Source organism: Pelodiscus sinensis, chromosome 31, assembly GCF_049634645.1.
Source record: "Pelodiscus sinensis isolate JC-2024 chromosome 31, ASM4963464v1, whole genome shotgun sequence".
Lineage (NCBI taxonomy): Eukaryota > Metazoa > Chordata > Testudines > Trionychidae > Pelodiscus > Pelodiscus sinensis.
The window spans coordinates 10695948-10718707 of record NC_134741.1 but is presented as its reverse complement, the minus strand read 5'-3'; the positions used below and the strand labels follow the sequence as shown (position 1 = coordinate 10718707).

The 22760-nt window shown below is 53.4% G+C and overlaps 3 non-coding genes across 3 annotated transcripts; all 3 read right to left on the bottom strand.

Annotated features, from left to right (window-relative positions):
• Positions 1-2293: 2293 nt before the first annotated feature.
• On the bottom strand, positions 2294-2509 carry LOC142821674 (small nucleolar RNA U3). The gene has a single exon (XR_012898362.1). It is a non-coding gene; the product is annotated as a small nucleolar RNA U3 (small nucleolar RNA).
• A 1523-nt stretch (positions 2510-4032) lies between these two features.
• On the bottom strand, positions 4033-4114 carry TRNAS-AGA (transfer RNA serine (anticodon AGA)). Its single transcript has one exon. It is a non-coding gene; the product is annotated as a tRNA-Ser (tRNA).
• A 512-nt stretch (positions 4115-4626) lies between these two features.
• On the bottom strand, positions 4627-4698 carry TRNAG-UCC (transfer RNA glycine (anticodon UCC)). Its single transcript has one exon. It is a non-coding gene; the product is annotated as a tRNA-Gly (tRNA).
• Positions 4699-22760: the final 18062 nt, after the last annotated feature.

Here is a 22760-nt window from a genome sequence, read left to right as displayed (position 1 = left end):
TAACACCACCATTCAGATGCTTACAGGCAGTCCCCGGGTTACATACAAGTTGAATTTGTACGCAAGTCGGAACTGGCGTCCAGATTCAGCCGCTGGTTGCTCTGCCTCGGGCTTCCTGGAATCAGCTGCTGGTCAGTTTCAGCAGCGGCTGACTTGGGGACGCCTGGGGAAGAGCAGCTGGGGTGCTGCCGGGTTGGTCCAGTAGCACCAAGGAGCGGCACTGCGGGACCAACCAGGCAGCCCCCAGCTGCTCTGCCTGGTCTGCTGGGGGGGGGGGGGGGGGGGCGGGCTTCTTCATAGAATGAGGATTACCAGTGCTGGAAAAACCCCTCCGTTCTTTCAATTTTCTTACAGAAGAACGTGTTTGTAGTGTGGACATAACTCAAGGTGTGTTGGAAAAATGGCTGTTTTTCTGACAAAACTCTGTAGTGTAGATGCACTCATAGTGGGGAGGGGTAACAGCTCCTTGGGGATGGCAAATGGGCTTCTGTAGCCACATACACCCTAGCATGTATGTTCTAGAGCAGGGCTACTCAACACGAAGTCGGTGGGCAGCCTCTTTGTTTGCGGCCCTCAGCGGGGCTCAACACATGGCCTGCTGTTGGGAGCCAAAACAAAAAAGTAGTCCCTCCCTCCAGCCCCAGGGATGGGAGGAGGAAGAACCCCTGGGGCTGCAGCAGGAGCAGATGTGAGGGCTGGGCAGGGACAGAACTAACAGCCGGGCTGGGGACAGGTGGAGGTGGGGGCTGAGCAGGGACAGAACTAACAGCCGGGCTGGGGACAGGTGGAGGTGGGGGCTGAGCAGGGACAGAACTAACAGCCAGGCTGGGGACAGGTGGAGGTGGGTGTTGGGCAGGGACAGAACTAACAGCCGGGCTGGTGACAGGCAGAGGTGAGGGCTGGGCAGGGACGGAACTAACAGCCAGGCTGGGGACAGGCAGAGGTGAGGGTTGGGCAGGGATAGAACTAACAGCCGGGCTGGGGACAGGCGGAGGTGGGGGCTGAGCAGGGACAGAACTAACAGCTGGGCTGGGGACAGGTGGAGATGGGGATGGCAGGACACAGAATTAGTCAGTTCTTGTTTGGGAGGTTGGGGAGAAGCTAAAAGCTCTGCAGCTGCAGGGAATGATTTGTACCAATCTGTGTCCTGAGATCTCATTGACAGGGCTTGACAAACCCCGGCAAGAGCCACTTGCCAGCGCCGCACGGCGCATGTGCCAGACCAGCACTGTGCAGGCGCAAAGCCCAGTGAATGGAGCGCATGGAGCGACCAGCTGAAATCCATGCACCATGGATGAGTAGATTCAGCGGTTTGTCTAGCCCTGCTCATTGGGGTCTCCCAGCCAGATGTTTGGGGGGGTTGGCAGGGTTCAAAGGGAGGGGGCTTGGTAATAGTAGCGAGCAGGGGGCACAGCCCACTAGTTTAATCATAAAATGTTATTTGAGTGTCAGAATGAGTGCAAATAGCAAGGAAAGAATGTGTTCTTTTAAGGAGGCTTTGCAAAAGGAATATCCTTTTTTAAAGAAACTTGCCAATCCACACAACATTTTGCAGCTGTTATAGTTGTAAGGAAAGATTGCTTATGGTGAGAAATTTGACATCACCTTTATATTCAATGAAAGATACATCAGTTAGTTGTCCGCTCTGTAGCTTCCAGTGCTTCAGTGAAGAAATGTATTATAAAAGATGATTCTGTTAAAATTGAGTTTGTGGCAATGCCAGGAGCAGGAGCGGCCCGAGGCCGGCTGTAGCAGCTGGCGCCCCAGGCAGAAAGCACAATCAACGCTCCTGCCTGCACGGCTGTCAACTGCCATGACGTCATCATCAGGTGCCCGGGCCAGCAACACTCTAGGCAACTGCCTAGTCTGCCAAGGCTCATGGGCCGCCCTTGGCCAGGAGTAATTATATAACAGACCATAACACACTATCAGTTTCAGATCTTTTGAGTGGACCTCTAAGATAACTTCCCCAAACAATGGTCTTGCACAAGAGACCAGTGTAGACAGGCAACATCAATTTCTTGCACAAGAAAGCCCGATGGCTAAAATGGCCATCAGAGCTTTTTTGAGCAAGAGAGCATCTACACTGGCACATGCCAGTGTAGATGCTCTTTTGTGCAAATGTTTTAATGCAAAAACTCTTGCATTAAAAGTATTTGTGCAAAATCATACCATTGTAGATGTAGCCTACAAGTAAATCCAGGAATTAAACAGAAGCTAAGACAAGATGATGAAGTGAAATCCCTGCTCCTCTCTACTGCAAAACTAATTTTGAACTTTTTGACAATAGCTAATCACTCAGTCTGTGCTCTCTTGCTCCAGCTTCCCAACAGGAAAAAAGGAACAATCATCAAAAGCAGACAACAATTATAGTAAAGCAACACTGTCTGCTTGCTTTGTACTCAGCAGACAACATTATCACTCATCCCCACGGTTAGCAAGACCAACTACTTTCAGCTGCATTTCTCTAGTTACCAACTATAGAAATGATTCCTGAAAGTACAGTCTTAACAGCAGCCTGCTCGCTACACACCCACACTCATGTGCATTCACTTTCTCCTCATGAGGAATGTTTTCACACAACACTTAGAAAACTAAAGAACAGAAATAATCTCAGCAAAGTGCTTGTCCCATTCAAACACACTCCACCAGGTTTAGAAATCTGTATATTAGAATATGGTCTGTGTCCCTGTTTACAGAAACATGCCTCCTGATTAGCATGTGGAGCACCTGGCAGCCAATCAAAATCTCCTGCTGTTTCTTCCTGAAACTGCAGTTCCTGGGGCTCCTGTAAGTCAGTGGTAACAAACTGCCAGTCTGCAGACCAGCAAGGGGCCAAGAACCCCTGCCTGCCGGGCAGAGATGGAAAATACTAAGTAGAAATACTTGATCACACTACGCAAGACCTTTTTTGGGTATTTGTACTTTACTCAAGTAATTTATTTTTGTCACACTTTGATTTTTATTCAAGTTATTTTATTTTTTTAGACAATATTGTACTTTTTACTCCACTCCCATGTCCAGAGGCGCTGGGTTACTCACGACTCGCATCGTTCTGATTTGCTAAAGCCCAGCTGCATGTGCAAGCACCAGTCATCCAAGAAATAGCCAATCCACAAGCACAATGCCCCTGCCAAGGAAGAAGCCTTTTAATAGCTGCTCCAACACCTTGTCATTCAAACCCAGTATCCCTGCAGGCCCTGCCAGCCTGAGATCTGAGCGAGCAGGGCGGCTGCCCAGGGCTCCGTGCTGAGGGGGTGATATGAGCAGTCTCATGTGACCTTACCTGGGGCCAGGCAGCTAAACAGGAGGGAACCCAGCAGCCGGGGTCAGGGGGGACAGAGGCACTTACTTGTGTCGGGTGAATCCTCTGCTCTGGTGGGAGCAGCAGCAGGGTGGGTGGGTGCCGGGGCAGGGGCTCCCCATTCTCCCTGGGACAGAGGCCCCTGTGGAAGCCCTGTGGGGGGAGGTGGGGCAGGCTGTGCTGGAAGAGGCTGGGGGTGGCCGGCTGAGAGGGGTGGGGATTGAAGAAGCGTCTGTGTGGGCACTTGGGCAGCCAGCTCGTCAGTGAGCAGCAGAGCACACGGGCCCGTCGCCCCCCACCTGAGCCCCTCAGCTGCTCTCCCAGGGCTGTGGATGACCAGCCTGCACTGCTGCCACCCCGGGCTCAGCTCTGTCCGTGACCTGCCCAGCCGCCTCCCTGCCAGGGGCTGCAGACGTGTCTGCTGGGGTAGAGAGGAGGGACATGTCTGCCCCGCCAATGTGAGGCGTGCGCCTTTGGGACAGAGAATTTCTGTCCCGTCTCCTTGTTTCTTGCTTGGGGACGGGCACTGATGACAGGTGCTGTGGAGGTTAATGCAGCCCCAGGGAACTGCTGCAGCCTGACAGGAACCAGACACACAGGAAGTGCCTGATGGCAGCTGCCCCACTAGCTCACCCCTTAATCCAGTCCTGATGCCAGCAGTAACAGCCCCACTGCTGGTAACTCATAGAGGCCCTTGCTGCCCGAGGAAGAGGGCAAAACACAGACCTCACTGTAAGCAGGATTTAAACCTGCACAGGGAAACCCTATTGGATTTCTAGTCCAACACCTTAACCACTCGGCCATCACAGCTCTGGGCAAAGTGAAGCCAGGGAAACTGGTAAATAATCCCAGTGCACAGGCCTAACGTCACCCACCATAGAATTCACACAGCAAACCCTTTCAACAGTTGTGCAGTGGAGTCCTGACTGTTTTGGTCTTAGGTTGCCTTGGAGGTGAGTTCTGCTTCAAGGCCTTCTCTCCTCTTTCTTGGTCTTCCTTTCCCTTTTCCTTCCTCTTCTCTTCTCTCCTTTTCCTTCTTCTTGCTGGTCTCCTTCTTGGACCCCAGTTTATAAAGAGAAATTCAAGTACCGCTTAGTTCTACCTTAACCAATTATTTTAGTATAATTTCACTATCCAGTCATAACTTACTGTAACAGAATTACCTAAAAAGCATTGCTTCTTGGCCGTTTGGCTAAGATTGAGCACTTCCTGCCTCTCAGAGAGGAATAAAAGTGGCAAGAGGCAGCAGGACCCACTTGTGCCTGTTGTTTCAGGGTTAAAGTAGAAGGTATGCAAGGAATTGTGCAGCTACTGCCCCACATTGCATTGCCTGGGAATTGAACCCAGATCAACTACTTGGAAGGTAGCTATGCTCACCACTATACCACCAATGCCTGTGCCAACCATGTCTGTAAAAATTAGTGAGGGAAGTCCACATCTGCCATGAAGCGCACTTGAGGGAAGAGGGTGCCCATGTGGTCTGGGGTAAAGCATAACCTCTTGCCCGATTGGCTAAAATCGGGGGGGGGGGGTGATGTTGGGCAGTAACAGCCTTGTGGCTCTCTGTGGTGTGAGGGATTGGCTGGCATAGGAGTCCCAGAGGTTTCTGGGTGGGCAAGTACAGCTTCTTGTCCCTTGGCCTAAGTTCAAGAGCAGCAAAGGGAGGTGGCTGCCAGACACTCTGCATGGCCCAGAGGTACAGACCAAGAGCTGCCCTCATGTTTTTTGTCATAGTGTTTCTCGGCCATTTGGCTAAGATGGAGCGCTTCCTGCCTCTTGCAGAGCCATGTCACAGGCACAAGCCCCCAGAGACCCCTCTGGCCCTTCCATGGACACAGCACAGGACCAAGCAAGGGGCACCAAGTGCCAGGCACTGTCATGGTCCAGGCCAGAGATAAAGCTGTGGTTCAAGGAGGAGTCTGCAGACCTGGCAATCCAGGTGGAGGAATGTGGATATTTATGGCCAAATGGCTGATGGCCTTGCAAAGAAAGGCCACCTCCCCCTCCCCAGACCAAGTCAGAGCCATGGTCAAGGAATTGTAGCAGGGGTACGTGAGGACCCGTGAGCACAGCTCCTGCTCTGGGGAAGCACCACAGCACTGTGCATACTGTGAGGAACTGGACCAAGTCCTGGGGGTTGGAGAATCCTGTCTCCAGGGACAGTTGTGGAGTCTGGGATGGAGACACCTGGGCAGCAGCAGCTGCAGCTTCAGGACAACAACCCTGCTGACCAGCAGCTCCAGGATAAGGAGGAGAATTCCAGGAACGTTGTGACCCTCACCCTGGAACTGGTCCCCCAGATACAGGAGGCTTCCCAAATGTCTTTGGGCACCCGGGAGGGAACATCAGGTGAGTGCTGTGAGGTGGCAACACACACAGGGCAGGCGGGAGCACAGAGGATGATGCGCTATCGTGACACGTCATGCTGATCGTAGGTTGGGGGACACCACACATGTCTGACCCCATAGAGGGCCGTGTCCCCCCCCCCACCATGTGTGCAAGGCACCACCTGCTCCTGCAGAAAGTGCTGCCAGCGGCTAATTTCCTAACACTGGATGCAAGCAAGCAAGTGTAATGGGGATGTAGCTCAGTGGTAAAGTATTTGACTACAGGCAACGTGATCCCTGGTTTAACTCCAAGTGCCCCCTGAATGGTTGATCAACTTCATTGAAACTTGTGCATCTCCAGTTGTATCACAGTCTAGATTTCTGCGGTGCAGAGATTACTACAACCCCCAATGTGTTCCTGTGTCAATGCACATAAACCAGGCAAACCCATCTCAACTGAAACAAGTTCAAATCTGCTTTGTGTCTCATTTCTATTCCCATCAATTCAGCAAGGGTGTGATCTGAAGGTCCTTGGTCTACCTGGGCTATGCTGCGCAGAAGAACAAGAATCACACCCAGTGGGGGAGGAATGTCCACAATCAATCTTCTGGAGTTTGATTTAGCAAGTCCAACTAAGACTCACTAAATCAAATCCAGAGGGTACCCCACCAGTTTCCAGGACTTCTGCTCTTTGCTCCGTTTGGGTTCCTGCAGTAGGGACACAACCAGACTCAACTAACAGAGGCCAACTCTAGCTATGTAGGGTATGTTTACACTTGTACACTCTTTGCAAAAAGAGATGCAAATGTAAAGATTGGAAATTGTAAATGAAGCCACCAGGGACACATACAATGGGCCTGCAGAAAAATGAAAGAGCTGAGCACTTTGCAGAGAACAGGCCAGAGCCCTGCTGGGAGAGGCTCTGCTGGGAGAGGCTCCATCATGCACAGACTCTGCGCCGAGCCAGACTGCTGGGAGGAGGCTCTGGCCATGGACTTTCCTCCACTCTGTTACCTCCTGCACCTGGGGCTGAAAGGGACGTGGGCTGCAGGCTGGTCCTGCCCAGCTGCCTTCCCCAGTGGGAGCAGAAAATGCTCATGGAAGGGCTCACACGTTGTCCCCAATGCACTGGCCTGAGGGCCTGAATTCTTGCTGCACCTGGGTGCACCCAAATTCCCCTTCTGGGGGGGCAGGCTTCCCAGCTCACACCCCTCCTGTCACACAAAGCTTGCAAACGGGGTTGATTTTCCTCCATCTCCCCTTGCTTTCTGCTGCGCTAAAAGAAATCCAGAAACCAGCCCCGTCTCCTGTCACTGGACAGATGGCCCTGTGCTGGGATATGAGAAACCATCCCAGTGATGCTCCTCGCAGCCCAGGAGAAGAAGGGGGCTCTGAGTGGAAGGAACCCAAGTAAAACAGGTCCCAGTGGGCATGAGCTGGGGCACTAGTTTGGCCCAGTTGAGTGAGGGGAGGTTGGTTCCATGGTGTCAAGGGCAGCGCTTAGGACTCTGCTGCTGCTGACAGCGAAGAAGCTGGGAGGCAAGGTGCTGGCAGCAAGAGATTCCGGCTGCCTCTTTGCCCTGGGTCTGCCGGCCGCCAGCCACCTTGACCAACCCTCAAACCAGCTGGACTAGCCAGCCCACGTCACAGTGAGTCACTAGTGGCCCTGTCAGAGAAGAGCCATTGGCAGCTGCAGAGACGGCCCTTCAGCTGCCTACGGCGCCTTTCCTCAAAGGGCCACTGGTGAGCTCTAGGTCTGATGGCCAGCTAATTCAGTTGGTTAGGGCATGGTGCTAATAATGCCAAGGTGATGGGTTCAAGCCCCATGCTGGCCACAAGGGTGTTTGGTTTGGTGACTTCCCTTCCTTTAGCTGCCTGCTATGGACAGGGAAGTAGAGACAGGCAAGAGGCTGAGACCTTTTCAGGAAACAGGCCAGAGAGCTGGTAGGAGGAGGCTTGAGCCTGCACAGACCCAGTGGCTAAAAGGGCCTTGCCCTGGCCTGCTTTCCCGAATAGGAAGGAAAATCTTTCTCCTCCCTCCATTGTCCTCAATGGCGTTGCCTGATGCCCAAATTCCTGCTGCTGCAGTGGCTGGCCCAAGGCTCTTCATCACAAGTCACAGAGGGAGGCTCAATATTTCCAGAAGGCCTGGAGCACGTGCCTGGCACACAGAGCTGCTGCCAACTGCCTGGTCACCTGCTTCAGTGGCCCAGCAGCCTCCCTGAACCCAAACTGCTCCTGCTCAGGTCCCATCTGAACCTGCTCTTGCCCCTGCTCCTGCGGCTTCTCCTCCTGGAGCATCCCCATGGCTGCCGAGGCCCCTGCACATGAGGCAGTGGGACCACCCAAGGCTGACGCCAGTCCCAGCACCATCCCTGAGCCCCACTTCCCCCTTCTTCCCCTTTCTGCCATCCTCCTCCCCAGTTCTACATTCCCCACATCAAAATCAGAGAGTTTGTTCTTTGCACAGGGAGAAGTCCTGTTTGTGTTACCAACAGGGGAAGGGGGAGAGGAAAGTGGGAAGAGCGGGCAGGAGAAAGGGGGGGGGGTAAGGGAGGCACAGAGAAATACGCCGGCATCACGCTCCTTCTCTGAGAATGGCCCCACGTTCTGAAGGGAACAGAAAGTGGCCTGCGAAGGGCGAGTGTAGCTGAGCAAATAAGTGTGCTTCTTGTTTCCCTGGCGGGTTAGTGGCTAGGGGTCAGCACTGTGCGTGCTGTGGCCGGGCTTTGATTCCCAGTCAGAGAAAACAGCCTCATCTGTAGTCATAAAATTGGCCAAGTATTTGCTCTTCCCATCAGTGCTGGGGGGGGTGGGAGGGCCTGGGGTGCCAAAGACAGGCTCTGGCTGGGTGACTCCTGGCCAGCAGCCAAGAATATTTCTGAGGCAGCTGCTTCCCTCCCTCTGCTGTGCAGAGACTTGTAGTTCCTGGAAGTGGGGCTGTCTCCCCTCCTTTGCCTTGGGCCCATTTGGCCATGGTTCAAGGGGGTTGCTGATTCTGTAAATGCTGCCCTGGTAATGAAGAAACAGCTAAAGTGACACTGGCAAGAACTGAACCCACAACCTTTGAATGAGTAACTAGCCTAGCTCACACTGAATGGTGTGGCTTAGACTTGCCCCACACTGCTACACAGCCCACAAGCCTCTTATGCTGCTTCAGAGCCTGGTGATGACTGGGGTAGAGGAAAGGGATGCCCTGAGCCAGAATCTGTGTTGGGGAGAAACTGAACTGAGCCCGCTTGCCCAGCGCTGCTCATGCCCCCAGGCCCTGCCTCCTGCCCTCCACTCTTAACTTTCTTACAGATGCTGTTTTATCACACCCCTCTCACCCCCAGCCTGACCGTCCTGCCCCACTTCCCAAAGGAGCCCTTGTGTGGCCATGGACAGAGGCTGCACTGGGGGATTGGCCCTGACTGCCCAGTACCTTGTGATGCCGGTGGCAGAGAACAATCTGGTCTGGAAGCAGCTGTAGCAGACATTAGGGGGTGCAGGAGTGGTCTGAGGCCGGTTGCGGCAGCTGACGCCCCAGGCAGAAGGTGCGATTGGCACCCGTGCCTGTACAGCTGTGATGTAATCACAGGGCGCCCTGGCAGTCATGACATCATCATCGTGCGCACGGGCTGGCAGCGCTCTAGGCAACTGCCTATTTCCCCAGGCTCACGGGCTGTCACTGAGGGGGTACAGAGCTGACTGGCTGGGATTTTTGTGAGATCCTCAAGCCACATGTAGCCAGCTTCCCCCCACCCCCTTGCCCTGTCCTGGGGAGCCAGACACCGCCAGAGCTGGAAGGAAATGGGGAATGGCTGCACGCTGGGAGTCAAAGGTGAAGTCTGGGACCATAGAGTAGAAAAGTTTCACCAAACTGCATGCAGAGAGCACCATGGCTTAGCTGGTTCAAGCTACTGTCTAGCAAACACAAGATCCTGGGTTCAACTCCCAGTGGTGCTTGTTGGAAGTGTTTGTTTACATTTTCCTATGTGCTTCTGGGACACAGAAGAGGCCTCCCCTGGCCACCCATGGAACTGCTGGTTCAGGAAAAGGCTGATTGGAGAAGAGAGTTGGAAAGAAGGAAACCACAAGTGAGAAGCACCTGATGCCCACAGACCCTCACTCTCCATGGCTGTAGGAGCTGCAGAGGTTGCACTCACAGGATCTCTGGGCACTGACACCCCCAGGGAATCACAAGGGAGTGTACTGCAGGCTCTGCTGTCCCAGCAATTGCAGTCAGAGCCCTGCCTTGCCAGTGCCAGTCACAGCAGCCTCTGCACCCGTGCCAGGCTTGTGGTTTCCTTCTTCCCAACACTCCTCCCCAGTCAGCCTTTTCCTGAACCAGCAGTTTGATCAGTGGCCAGGGGAAGCCTTTTCTGTCACAGGAAGAAAATGTGATCAAAGGCTACAACAAGTCACCAATGGGATTTGAACCCAGGATTGCTTGTTTATAAGGCAGCTGCTTTAGCCAGCTAAGCCACAGTGCCCTTTGGAGCAACATCCCCAACACAGATACCCTTCTTGGCTATATGCCAAATATTGAGTTTTTCCAGGATACCTTTTGTATCTCTGAAAAACCTCTGCCACATCCATGGAGATCAGTTTCCAAAAAAGTGGGCGTGTTTTTTGGAAGGCCTGTATTCCTCATTTTAGTAGGAATAAGGGCTCTTCTGAAAGAGGAGGTTTTCCCTACATTTGGGCCTGTGTAGATGGGCCAAATGTCAGAAAAGCCTATTCTGAAAAAAGTGTCTCTAAAACTGTGCTAATTTATGGTCTCAGACAACACCTTTGAATTCCAAAGTGCAGCCCTTCTTTATTTTAATCCAGCCTTCAAGGGGTCTCAAGGCCCGTGCATCCCAAGAAATGCAACTAGCAGCTCAGACCCATAATCTTTTTGTCAATTGCAGTACAACCTAAGGATTACTTGCCAAGCACGCACTACAGTCTGCAACTCTACCAGCTGAGCTAGTGAAGGACGCCTGAGTGAGGCCACTGGTTTGTCCATGTTGGCCCATCTACAAGTGTCAGGGCAAGTGCTCCCCCAAGTGGATGTCGTCGCAGGCGAGGGGCAGAAGAACCCTGGAGCACAGGGGTGCTTCACATGCAGAAGGACCCCAGAGCTAGATCCATTTATGCCACAGCAAAAATAAAATAGCTGGGTTCTTCTCATGGGTCTTTTTTTGTTTCAATGTCTCTAGGGGTGCAGAAGGGGCAGACCCAAAAGAACCAAACCATTTGAGTGAATCTTGGTCCAGCCTCTCACTTGTGCTGCTCGCTCTCCCAGACTGTTCCTACGCCCAAGGCAATAGCTCCACACCCAACATGTGGGTTAGCAGAGGCCAGGGGGCAATAGGCAGAGCCTGGCAGCTGCTGGGACTGGACCTGAGGGCATCAGGGGAAGCAGCAAAAACACAACCTCAGCCCCCTGCATCTCTAGCCAGGCTGGTAGGTTCCAGGGCCCCAGCTCATCGGAGCCTGCTGGATGAGAGACCAAGCGCCAGTGGGCAGTAGACACCCAGAGGAAGGCACAAAAATCTCTTCTCACCAGCCTGAGAACAAGACACCTAAAGCGGGAGGGTTTTGCAACAACCAGCCTAGGAAAATCCCACCGACAGTTCAACTCAGGTTGCAAAGTTCAGAGCCCTGAGTGCTGCCCCTTGCACCATGGGACAAACAGCTGATGCTTTTGGTGGGCCCCTGGGACTCTCAGCTCTCAGGCTGCCTCTGCTCTCCTGGCTCCCTCCAGCTGCCCCATCCCAGCTGCTTATTTATTGTTTTGTTTTTATTTAAGGCTTGTTTATTTTTTGTTTTTATTTAAGTACCAGCTCTAGAAGAAGCTGTGTGACACTCTTCCCTCCCCCATCACGGCATGGACAGGTTGCCACCCCTAACCAGACTCTGAAATGGCCCCTGCATTTCCCCTGGCCCCATGGGGCTGTCAGGAAAGAGCCCAAGGCCAGGCTGCAGCCAGGGGAAGCAGGTGGCAGGAAGAGCCCCAGTCTACCTAGCTCCTTTTTGTGCAAAAGCCTCTTGTGCAAAAATAGACCTCAATTAATTATGCAAATGAACATGGCAATATGCTAATCTGTGCTTCATTTGCATAAGCTTTTGGGGAAGAGAGATGCAGTATGGCGATAGCCTAGGTGGTAGAGAGCCATGAAGTAACATAGACTCAGGAAAATCCCTGGGCTGCAATGCTTAGTTACACACAATAAGAATAATTCATCAGCTCAGACGTGATTTCTAAACCCCCAAACAAGGAAAATAATAAAACCTGATGGACTAGGGAGACTTTTCCCTACCTACACATTTCAAGAAATTCAAGCCTGAGTAGCACAAGACTGCACGGCCTAAAGGACAAGATGTCTGGCTTCATGTCAGAAGATTGAGGGTTTGAGTCCCTTTGCAGTTGTATTTATCTACCTTCATCTGTGCTTCTGGATCCTGCTGTCCTTGGCCTGGAAAGGTCCTATGTAACACTAAGGCTTTTCTGTAACTCAATTGGAAGCCCTGTAACTATTCAGTAGGTCTAAAGCAGTGGTCTCCAACCTTCTTACACCCAAGATCACTTTTTAAATCGCAGAACAGGTGAAGATCTACCGCCCCGCCCCTTCCTTGAAGCCCCGCCCTCTCTATTCTCCACCTGTCCATCACTTGCTATCCCTAGCCCTCACTGACACACTCTGATAAAGTTTATTTTTAAATTATGCGATATATAAAATTAAAATCAGGTGTTTATAGTTATGAAATAAATGGTCTGTTTTTTATTCATGCTATTTAAATCTAAAATGAAGCATTTATAATTATACATTTTGTGGGGACAGAGTTCTGCGGCTGGGGGCAGGGGAGAAGGAACAGGGTCCTGGGAGGGCAGAGGACAGGGTTCTGCAACAGGGGACAGGGTGCCAGTTGGGTCAGAGTTCAAGGAGTGGGGACGGGAATGAGGACAGAGTTCTGTAGCTGGGGACAGGGGAGTGGGGCCAGAGTTCTGTGGCTCGGGACAGGGGAGTGGGTTCTGGGGAGCGGGTAGTGTGGACAGGAGGTAGGGGGCCAGTGGCAGCAAAGTCCCCTGCATCTGCCTCCTCCTAGGATTCTCCCTCCCCCCCCACCCCGGCTCCAAGGGAAGCCAGCACGTGCCTCCTCTGGGCCCGACTCCCCCCCGCCCCTGTGGTGCAGGGAAACCCCACGTGTGCCTGACCTGGAGCCAAATCCCCTCTCCCATGGCGTGGTGCGGCATGGCCAACCCCCTCCCACAGCACGACCAACCCCCATGGGTGCCTGCCCCTGGGCAACCCCTGCGCTCTACTCACCCCTCCAGCGCTAGCGGCACAGGGAAACTGCCGTACTCCTCCTCCAGGGCCGATGCCCCCTCCCCCAGCACGCAACAGAGCTGTGGGAGGGGAGCAGCCCGTGCACTTCTGGAACCCTCGGAAGTGACGTGGGCTTCAGACAGGACTTCCATCCACTCCACGGGAAGCCAGCACTACACTAGAGGTAAGTAGTGAGGCTTCTCAGGGACGGGGGGAAAATGGGGGTGGGGGTGCCCAAACACCTCGCAATCAACTGGTCGAGGCCTTGTGATTGACCAGTCGATCGCGATTGACGGGTTGGTGACCACGGGTCTAAACTGAAGCTTTTTTCTGCAGCCACACTGAAGAGCAGCAGCAATTAGCTGTAAAGCCTGGAGTCACATGCTCACATTCCATCTAAATGACATTGAAATAGTGTCACACTAGGCTGTGAGAAGGGATCTTATCCTAGTGACACCCACTGTCACCAGGGAAGAAGCAGATCTCAAGGTGGGTAGAGAAAACTCAATTAACAGCATTTTGTCTGGCAAAAGACTGCTTACCAAAAGTTGTGGGTGTGCAATTGGCATTCTATGCTTCTTGGCCTCACTTTCCTGTTGTTTGTCTGTGTGATAGTCTGGTTTGGATCTGTTTCTGTCTGCTGTGTAATTGAGTTTGCTAGGTGTAAATCAACTAAGGCAGTGTGGTATGATTGGTTAGGTAATTCTGTTACAGTATGTTCTGATTGGTGAGTGAAATTTTACTAAAATAATTGGTTAAGGAAGAACTAAGCAGTATTGAGTTTCTCTATATAAACAGGGGTCCAAGAAGGAGATCAGCAAGAAGAAGGAAAAGGGGAGAAGAGAAGAGGAAGGAAAAGGGAAAGGAAGACCAAGAAGGAGGAGAGAAGTCCTTGAAGCAGAACTCACCTCCAAGGCAGCCTAAGACCAGCACAGACAGGACTCCTCTGCACAGCTGGGGCTCGTCTACATTGGCCCCTTTTCCGGAAGGGGCATGGTAATTTTTGAGATCGTAATAGGGAAATCCACGGGGGATTTAAATATCCCCCGCGGCATTTAAATAAAAATGTCCGCCGCTTTTTTCCAGCTTTTAGAAAAGCCGGAAAAGAGCATCTACACTGGCCAGATCCTCCGGAAAAAAGCCCTTTTCCGGAGGATCTCTTATTCCTACTTCAAAGTAGAATTGGATTTCTAGTCCAACACCTTAATCACTCGGCCATCACAGCTATGGGTAAACAAACTGGTGAATAATCCCAATGTGCAGGCTTAACATCACCTGCCACAGAATTCACACAGCAAACCATTTCAACAGGGCTACGTCTACACTGGCCCCTTTTCCGGAAGGGGCATGGTAATTTTTGAGATCGTAATAGGGAAATCCGCGGGGGATATTTCAAAGTAGGAATAAGAGATCCTCCGGAAAAGGGCTTTTTTCCGGAGGATCTGGCCAGTGTAGACGCTCTTTTCCGGCTTTTCTAAAAGCCGGAAAAAAGTGGCGGACATTTTTATTTAAATGCCGCAGGGGATACTTAAATCCCCCGCAGATTTCCCTATTACGATCTCAAAAATTACCATGCCCCTTCCGGAAAAGGAGATGTGCATGTCAGAGCCTCTGCCCACTGAGCTGTAGCCTTCTGTGCCCAGGGAGCCAGACAACAGCAGGGTGAGAAGGCAGGAATGAAATGGGGAATGGCTGAACTTTGCCATGCAATGGTGTTGTCTGGGACCATACAGTAGAACAGTTGACAGATGGATCAATATAGGGCACCATGGCTTAGCTGGCTAAAGCATTTGCCTAGTAAACAGGGGATCTTGGGTTCAATTGCTGGTGGTACCTCGTTGGAGCCTTTGCTCACATATACTTATGCCCTTCTGGGACACAGAAGAGGCCTCTACTGGCCTCTCATGGAACTGCTGGCTCAGGAAAAGGCTGAGTGGAGAGGTGTATGCGGAAGAAGGAAACCACAAGTCCCAAGAGGTTTCTCCCCCACAGGAGAGAAGCACCTGATGCCCACAGATCCTGACTCTCCATGGCTGCAGGAGCTGCAGAGGTTGAATCCTCAGGCTCTCTAGGTGCTGATCCCCTCAGGGAATGACAAGGGTGTGTGGTGCTGGCTCTCCTGACCCAGCAATTGCAGTCAGAGCCCTGCCTTGCCAGTGCCAGTCACAGCAGCCTCTGCACCCGCTCCAGGCTTGTGGTTTCCTTCTGCCCAACACTCCTCCCCAATCAGCCTTTTCCTGAACCAGCAGTTCCATGGGTGGCCTGAGGAGGCCTCTTCTGTGTCCACAAGGACATAGGAAAAGGTGAACAAAGGCTGCAACAAGGTACCACTGGGAGTCAAACCCAGACTGTTCTGTTTACAAGGCAGATGCTTTAGCCAACTAAGCCATGGTGCCCTCCTCCAAAGTCTCTTTAAAATGGCTCTTTATGTTTCCAGTCAACACCTTTGCCTCCCAAAGTGCAGCCATTCCCCATTTCCCTCCAGCCCTGGCGGTGTCTGGCTCCCCGGGCACAGAAAGCTACAGCTCTGTGGGCAGGGGGCTTTGGCTTCCTTGCCCATGGGATGCTGTTGCAGGAAGGGCTGCTCAGCAGGGACGGGGTTCACCTGTCGAGCAAGGGAAGAGTATTTGGGTGCAGACTGGCTCACCTAGTGGGGAGGCTTTAAACTAGGTTTGATGGGGGCAGGTGCCCAAAGCCCACAGGTAAATGAACAACATGGACACCTGGGAGATGGGGCAGAAATGGGAGAGAGCAGGGGCTGTAACAGCAGAGATAAAGGAAGGATGCGGGACCACTGGGAAGCAAAATCTAATCTGTGTCTTAAATGCTGGTATATACACACGGGAACTATGGGTAATAAGCAGGAAGTAGTTGGTATCACAGGGACGTGGTGGGATAATACACGACTGGAATATTGGCACAGAAGGGTACAGATTGCTCGGGATGGACTGGCAGGGAAAAAGGGAGGAGGAGTTTCCTTATCTATGAAACGTGCGAACACTTGAGCTGAGGCGGAGATGGACACAGGAGACAGACTTGTCGGGAGTCTCTGTGTGAGGTTACAAGGGGTAAAACCCAATAGTGATATATCACGCTAGGCATCTATTACAGACACCTCCCCAGGCAGAAGAGGTGTTTGAGGCTTTTTAAACAATTAACAAAATCATCCCAAGCGCAGCTGGTTTCACACACACTCAGCCACACCCACAGCTGGAAGGCAGTTTGCAGGGAGCTGAAAAGAAACTGGCTGGTAGAACCAAGTCTTGGGATTCTTTTGTGTCCAGATGTGCTAAGCAGCTGGCAGGCAAGATCCCAAGTGCTGGTCTGTTCCCACCCTCCCCAGGCAGGCGAATCCCCTCCCCTGGGTGTTACAGGCTCCACTTTACCTACGGAGCTGTTGCATGTGAGGCAAACGTGACACCCACTGCACTGCAGAAAGCAGCCCCCTGCCTTTTGGGAAGAGACCCCTGAAAGCGCTTAGCCCTCTGGCTCACTAAACAGCTTAGCCCTGTGGCAGCTAAACAAGTTAGGCTGAGAGTGGAGGAGGCAGGGCTGGGGCTGAGACTTCTCAGTGGTGCCTTGCCTGAGACCAGATTGTGGTGGCCACACAGTCCAGGGCCCGCCCTGAAGTGTCACTGCTGTGGCTGTGCACCTTCGGGGCAGTGTGGCTGTGGCCTTTGCTGCAAGGGGACACAAAGGCACAGCATGTTCTGCCTCATGCCCAGACCCCAGCCACCCCATTCCCCTCACTTTCTTCCCAACCAGCCCCTCCAGCTTGCTTGCACACCGCCCCTTTTTCCTGCTCCCTCAATCCTGGCCAGACACTCCACCCTGCCCCTGCATCCACGTTCCTTCTGCACCCTTCACCTGGCCACACACGGCTCGTTGGCGCGTCTCAAGCCAGGCCCTGCAAGGAGCCACCAGGCAGGAACCAGCCCTTGGAGCTCATCTTGCACCGGAGCTGGTAGATTCCCACCACATCTCACCTGAGAAGAGGTGACTTGTTCTCCTTCCTTCTGACCTTACGTCTCCATTCCCTTCAAAGGTCTCCGCTGCCTCGGGACCCGCCTCCTCAGGGCACTGCCCCCCTCTGCCACTGGGCTGGGAGTAGGAGACGCCACGGTCTCTGCACTTGGGCTGAGAAGTCTCACTGGGACTCGTCTGTTGATGGGTTAGTCAGCCCGATGGCCAGCTGGATCCATTCTGTAGCGCTGCCCGAGAGGGAGCTTTACAAGTGCCCAGTGTCCTCTGGTATTTCTGGGGCTCTGTGTAGGGGATTGGGCTTGGCCATATTTTCCATGGGAAATGCCTCTTCTTTGGAACAGCAGCTCCCAGGAATTCATGGAACTTCTTCTTCTCAGCTTGGGAAAGAGACGACTCAGGGGCGATGGGACAGAGTTTTGTGTAATGATGACAGGGGTGCAGAAAACAATAAGAATTTTTTTTCTCCTACTGAAGATCCCGGGTGAGAGACTGAAACTGGTAAGTAACCAAATTAAAAATAAACCAAAAGGAAGCATTTTTGCACCCAGTGGAACTCCTTGCCAGAGGCTGCTGCGAAGGTGAAATCTACAAGAAAGTCCAAAACAGAACTGGATAATTTAATGCAGCAAAGGTCAATCGATGGCATTAAACCAGGATGGACAGGGCAGGTGTCCCTAGCTGGTGTATACCAGAAGCTGAGAATGGGTGACGGGAGGGATCACTTAACAATTGTCTGTCCTGAGAATTCCCATTGTGCAATGAAATTGGCTGCTGTCATGAGACAGGATCCTGGGCTAGTTGTGCAACTGGCATGGCCCAGTCTGGCTGTTCTGTTTGGTTTTTGTTCTTGTCACCTCTGGGCAATAGAAAATGGACCCCTGTCCTGAAGGGGACAGAAAGTGGCCTATGAAAGGCTAATGTAGGTAAGGAAAGAAATGCATTCATGTGTCCCTGATGGTCTAGTGGGTAGAATTTGGTGTGCTCACTACTGAGCTCTGGGTTCAATTCCCAGTCAGGGAAACCAGTTTCACATGACAACTGCCCACTCGTTCATCTTACCTCATTGTTACAGCAGCTGTGACCCAAGAGATTAATTGAGGGCCCTTTTCCCACCTCTCTGTCTTCTAGGTTGTTTAGCTGGTGGGAGAGGAGAGGAGAAGGCTCCAACCAGGCTCCTCCTCACACTCATACTTGTGACTCCCATTCTCTCTCTGGCCTCAGGAGTAGACTCCTTGCAGCAAAGCTGTGGGGGTGTCTCTTAGATGGCCCCTGCCCTGCAGCCTGTCCCACCTGCCCATTGTCATGGACTCTGTGAGGTCATCACCTCCCAACATCCTTTAGCCAATAAGATGAGGGGCTGCAAAAGGCCCTTGTGATGTCACTGCCACACCCACCCCTACACTCCAGGACTAATGTCCTGCCCCATGCAGCCCCTTTGCATGGCCGAGCTGCTCCCAGGGGTGAAAGTGACACATTTCTTACAGGGACTGTTCTACTGGGCACCAGCCCTTGGGCTGGGGGAGGTTCAAGGCAGAAATGAGGGGGGGTTCAGTAAAGCTACATGTGAATGGATCCATCTAGCAACCACTGCCAGCCACACGCGGGGGAGGGGGGGAAGGTTTTTGTGCAAGTGAAACATGCAGTGGAGACATACTGGGAGAGAAGGGCAAGGGCAAGGGGTGGAAGGCAGGTATAGATGGTGCCAAAGTAGCTCAGTTGGGTGAGCATTAGACTGAAGATCTAAAGATACCTGGTTCTATCCTGGACCTTGGCAAAATCCTTTGTTCTTGAGGCAGCCCAAGGGAGGGCTCTGGGGTCTCAGACTGGGGGGCTCTCAGCAAACTGGGCTCTCAGAGCACAGGGGAAGTTTGGGGGTTTGTTGCTTGTCTTCTGAGTTTGTCCCATTTCCTGCCTCTTTTTCTGAGCTGACCCAGAGGCTGAAAGGGACAGTGGCTGCTGATGGGTGGGGAAGGGGGGAGAAGATGGACAGGAAGGACCCAGCAGAAAGAGGGTCAAGAGTCCAAACCTCTCTGTGCCAGTTGGCCTCACATCGTGGCCACCCAGCAATCGCTCTGATGAGGCCATCACTGTGGGCCTAGGTGAGCTAGGCAGCTGCCTATGGCACCACTAACCAGGGTGCCCAATGATGACATCACAGGCATTGATAGCTGTGCAGGCAGGGGGGCCGATTGCACCGCCCCGCCCAGGGCGCCAGCTGCTGCAGCTGGCTTCCGGCTGCTCCTGGAGGCCATAACATGTGAAGGGGGAATTTTCACTGCTCCTGTCCTCTGGGGTGAAATCCCAGCACCACCAGGGTTCAATGCTAGAAGACAGCCCAGCAGGGGCTGAAAACCACTGCTCCAGGTGAGGTTTGAATTCACAACCTCAGTATGTCCCTTGGGTGCACTGTCTTATAAGTACTGCAGGCCGACCCATTGTGCCACTGGAGCTGCTTTTGGAAACAGTTTCTTCAAAGTCCTTAGATTGAAAAAGTAAAGAAGCACAATGTGGACTTGAAGGAGAGGGGCAAGGAGATTCACTCTCACAGATTTGCACAAACCAACACCTCACCAGTAGGCCCCACTGTTGATGGGTTAGTCAGCCCAATTTGGACTCAGATTGCAGAAATCAAAGTCCTGCTCCTTACACCATGGGACCATCATACTGCCCCATGTTTGAGTTTCTCAGCTGATAGCTGATACTCTGCTCTCTTTGCTTTCTCCATTCAGTGGCTTCACCTCTCCAGACCCTGCCCATCTGCATGTGGTCTCATGGGAACTATCTGGCTCCATCTCCAGGCTCCATCTCCAGCAGAGGAAGGAGAAATGTTGCCATGTGTTATACCCGTTGGCAGCATACAGACCCCAGCCCTAGGTCCCCCCTGCCCTGAGCTCCATGGAACAGGGAGAAACTCCAGGAGATGGTTCCCCTGGGATCATATCTCACATGGATCCAAAGGCTGAGAGGACCCAGACCCACCCTGTGGCCAGGAATGCTTGTTCCTAGAAGCTCCCACCTAGAAAGGACTCAGCTGGGGGGGGGGGGGCAGGTGTCAGGAAGAAACTGGGGAGGAATTGGATGGCAGAGGAGTTACAGAAGTTTCTGAGAGAGAGCAGGTGCAGCTTCTTGGCTCTTGGGCTAAGTTCAAGAGCAGGAAACTGGCTCCCAGACACTCTGCATGGCTCATGGCCAAGAGCTGTTCTCATGTTTCAGGTGGTCAAGTGTAGCTTCTCCACCATTTGGCTGTGATCAAGCACTTCCTGCCTATTGGAAAAGCAGTTCCCAGCTGTGGGACCCACTTGTGGGGGTTAAAGTGAAACCTCTGTAAGTGGCTTCATTGCTCCTTCTTCCCTTTGCATTGGCTGGGAATTGAACCCAGGTCAACTGCTTGGAAGGCAGCTTGGCTCATCACTATACCACCAATGCCTGTGCTTGTTTCCTGCCATGGTTGTGGAGTCTGGGATGGAGATTCAGGACGACAACCCTGATGACCAGCAGTTCCAGGATGAGGATTCCAGGAACGTTGTGACCCTCACCCTGGAACCGGTTCCCCAGATGCAGGAGGCCTCCCAGACATCTTAGGGTATGCGGGAGGGCACATCAGGTGAGTGCTGTGAGGTGGCAACACACACAGGGCAGGGAGGCGGGAGCTCAGGGGGTGATGCGCTATCGTGAGGCATCATGCTGATCATAGGTTAGGGAACACCACACATGACCAACCCCATAGAGGGCCGACCTCCCCCCGCCATGTGTGCATGGCACCACCTGCCCCTGCAGACAGTACTGCCAGAGAGTAATTTCCCAAGACTTGAGGTAAAGATAGATGGGAAATAGGGGTGTAGTTCAGTGGTAGAGTGGTAGAGGAGAGCAGTGTGGACATACCCTGTGTGAAAAGGAGGGAAGAGGACACTGCTGTCAGTGAGGAGCAGGGCGCATGGATCCCATTCCTTCCTGCAAAAAACTGAACCAGCTGAGCACTTTGCAGAGAACAAACCTGCTGTGAGAGGCTCCATCATGCACAGACTCTGTGCAGAGCCAGACTGCCGGTAGGAGGCTCTGGCCATGGACTTTCCTCTCCCTTCTGCCCCCTGCACTCCAGGTCCTCCCATCCAGCCCCGGTCTGCTCCCCACACTTGACAGCTCCCCTGCCCTTGGCCCCATGACTGCACCAGCCAGGCTCTAGGGGGAAGTGGGTCTGAAGGGGGCAGAAGGGGAGGGTCTAGGCGCTTCCATTCTCAAACTGGACACCTGCCCCCCTCCCCTGCCATCATAACATCATAACATCTGCCCCACAGCTAGGGAACCCTGGCTCACTCCCCCCAGCACAGCCAGGAGGGGACAAGGACCCCACACTCCAGAGGCTAATCCAGGGGCTGAAAGCTCTCACGTGGGCTCCACCCCCTCTGCTCACTCTGGGTCTGTGAGGCCCCAACCTTGCTCCTTGGCCCAGGGGGCAGCGAGGGGCCAGAGCCGCCTGGCCCCAGGAGGGGGGTTCTTAGGCCGAGCTCAGCACCGGCCTGTAGTGGGGAATTAGGCAACAAGCTCCATGAGAGCCAGGACTTAGGTCACATGCTCTGTGGGGGGCTCCCATTGGCTGGCTCCGGCGGCTCCCTGCTCGCACGCTGGTGTGTGTGGGGCCCATTCTGAGGGGGCATCTCTCCCCTTTCCCTGCCCAGGGAGTCCACAGGCCCATCTCAGGCTGGGTTGGTCCCGGCGTGTCCTGTGACTGGGCAGGTGCTGGTCAGTGAGGTGCCTGGCGATCAGTCTAAGGTCTTCAGGGCCGGTGAATGTGGCCCCCAGGCCTTTCCTCCCAGCTGCTCACGGGGGTTTATTTCCCTTCTGCAGCCTCTGGGGAGCCCGACGCCGGCGCGACTCTGGCGCAGACACAGCGAGGGGAAGGCAGGCGGGGACGTGACTGAAATAAGAGCAGCGGGCAGGGGTCTCAGGCGTGGGGCCAGCGCAGACACTTTGTGCTGCGGGGGTGTTAGTGGGGGTAGCCCTGGCAATGTGGCAACGGGGCGGTGTGAGGAACAAGGGGAGATTTTCCGCCCAAGAGCCTGTTGGGAAGGGATTCGTCAGCCCATCCAGTGCTGTAACATGGCTCCCCGTGACGGTCAGTGTGCGGTGTGTCGCACAGCTGCTCACCACAGACATGCAGGCCTGTGTGATGCTGCTCCCCCTCCTGCACGGGTGCCCATGGGCGGCGGGTTTGTGTAATTTTTGGTAGTGCCTCATTAGCCACGCCTCTGGACGTAACACGCTTGGGGCAAGATGGACACACGACCAGAAGTAAACGGTGTCATGTCACCCCTCTCCAAGGGCTTTTCCCACCATCCTCCTACCAACATAGATTAGTTTGGCCCCCACCAAACCCAACTATCCTACAGTTGCATTAACCCAACATGTGGGACATTAACTCGGGAGAGGGCAGAGAGGCTGGTCACTGGCATATGTGGGGCCAGCAGCCAGCTGGCTCCCTGGGCTGTCCGTGCAGTTAAAACAAGCATTACACTGGCAGAAACGGGGGCAGGGGCTGGGCTGTGGGAAATATTGTGGGGTGGCTGCCAGTGCTGACCCCCTGGGACTGGCTGTGCCTGTGGCACTGGGTGAGAGTTCGGTGTTTCTTAGGGGCCGGACAAGGGTTTGTTGTGACACCAGGACCAGCCCAAGGCCAGGAGAGGGGCAGAGCCAAGTGTGAGACCCTGGTGTGTCTGTTGGGGTGAGGAGGGGCAACTCCTGCCTGGCACAAGAAGCTCCAGACCCCAGAGAAGCTAGGCAGGAGAATTGTGAGCAAAATACTCTGTTGGTTTCTTCCCTCCTCCTTGTGCCCTAGATGAGGAGTCGTAC